Raw genomic sequence first — 2,325 nt, 5'->3', positions numbered from 1 at the left:
TTGATCGAGACATAGCCGCGCGAGTTCCTTCCTAGTCGTTGTAGGAGTCTTAGCATATATATATATATATATATATATATATATCCACACACCCCATAAACCTAAGTCACCTTAAGCCAGCACGGACCACACCCTACCTAGACCTTCCTGGACCAACCCTAAATTGAACCAGACCCGAGCCCCTAGCCTCGATCGACTCTCGCTGCAACCGCACAGCCTTAGCGTAAGTATCCTTGGCCCAGCGGCTTTTCTCCTTCAAGACACGCCCTTCTAGCACCTATCCATCCCTGAGCCACCCTCTTAGACCCCTCTCAAACCAGCCTAACCAACTTCGCCACGCCATGCACCCTACCTTCAGAATTTCCAGTCGCACGCACATGGGAAGAGTCCTAGCCCTATGAGACTTTTCCTCGGCTGCTGTCCAAGAGTCATAGCCATGCTAGGACTCTTCCTAAGTCCAAGCCACGACCATCATGAGCCTTGGTCAAGCCCTGGCCGAGCCACACCCCGTGCTTCCGCCTAGCCGAGGCTAAAACCACACTAGTGCACAAGGAAAGTCCCACAAACCCTAGGGTTCTACCTGCCTACGTGCAAAGCTCTTTCTAGCTCGTGTCCAGCCCTCGTTTCACTCCTAAATAGTCCTCGTTCTATTCATAAAATATCCCAAGTTGGCAGCCTATCTCTTGGAAATCTTAAAGTTTAATAAAAAAGCGTAAAATCGTCAAAACTTTGAAAATAATCATTCTATCGTTAAATGGTTCATGCTGAAATATTTTTCATGCAAAAATAATCAAAACATACATATAATAGTTTGAATGATGCCTCAAAAGAATTTAGAAACACGCCTTTGCATTTTAGAACGCTCTAAAATACGATCGTCGGCGTGGGATGCGAAGAAGAACGAACAGACGACGAAGACTCCTATTTTTCTCCTCTCCAAGATTTCGAAAATTTCAGTGTGTGTTGTGTGTGAGGATCAGCTGATTGAGGGGTTTAGAAGCCCAGTTTTTTATTTTATAGATTTTAATTTGCATGATAATGCTCGTCTCATAAAATAATTTTAACTCTATCATTATTAGAAAAATTTAATCATTTTTAATCATATTAAGAAGCCTTAAAAATATTTATTGAAAAATATTCATTTTGTCTTGGTCGTCCCCGGTCTCCTTTCCCCAGCTGATAGAGGTAATATTTACATGTTTTAATGCATTGTGTGAGTAGTAGTTTGCATCGTACTTGGTTATATGGAGTCTGCATTCTGTCTATTTCTTCTTATTTTATTGCATTTGATCACCGCTCACTGACGTTATGTTAATGTGCAGAAAAATGGAGAAAAATCAACTGAAAGAGAAGGCTGGGGACAGAAGATGTCGAGCTAGTTTGACCGCCACAGCGCGAGTGCAGCAAAAAAACGAGTGCCAAGCAGAACACCTCGCGCTAGGGCGGTCAAAATTTACCGCCCCAGCACGACAGGCTGCGGAAGACACCAGCAGTACAGAAGATCGCGCGCTGGGGCGGGGAAACTTGACCGCCCCAGCGCGAATAAAAAAAAGAAGGAAAGTTTCCTATTTGGATTTTATTCAACTTGGAAGGTTGAAGGCTAAAGGAAAAAACCCTAGGCATGAAAAAGAGATCATCATTCAGCAGCCAAGGAGTCTAGAGAAGGAGAAAAGCTTGGAGCAATTGCTTGGGGGTTGAAGATTTCAAGATTTCTGGGCACCCTTCTTCGCAGATCTCGTCTCGTATAGTATTTCTTATTTAGAATTTATCGTTTAAACCTTGTGTTGTTTATTTTAACTATGAATTCGAGTAGCTAATTTACAATATTTGTTGGGATTTAAGGGGATCCTACCCCAAATTTTGATTTGATTAATTCAGATGTTGATGTTAATTTATTCTTGATTATACTAATGTCTTTCATTGCAATTATTAAAGTGTAGCTAACTTTAATAATAGTCTAATATCGTGAGTGAGTTTGATAGAATAGCTTGTGATAAGATCGAGTGGTATAGTCCGTGTATCTACAATTACATAGAAATATGAAATTGGATACATGTTGATAGTTATATTCCTAAGGGTCGAAAACTAGGGGATTTCATAGATCGATATGCGATTCACTTTTGATAAATAATTAAAGACATTTAATTACTTCACTGAGTAGAATTAATTTGGCATAGCTTGAGACGGCGTGTTCAATTGAATAGGAAATCCTGTCGGAATCATAAATCACTATCGAACGAATTAATTAATTAATGAGGGGTAGGTGAACCAATATTTCCAACAAATTCATTTCTCATTGAAATTTAATTAATTGGTCTAGATTCT

Source organism: Primulina tabacum, chromosome 1 (genome assembly GCF_025594145.1).
Source record: "Primulina tabacum isolate GXHZ01 chromosome 1, ASM2559414v2, whole genome shotgun sequence".
NCBI lineage: Eukaryota > Viridiplantae > Streptophyta > Magnoliopsida > Lamiales > Gesneriaceae > Primulina > Primulina tabacum.
The sequence above is the reverse complement of the archived record's forward strand: the minus strand, read 5'-3'. Positions refer to the sequence as shown.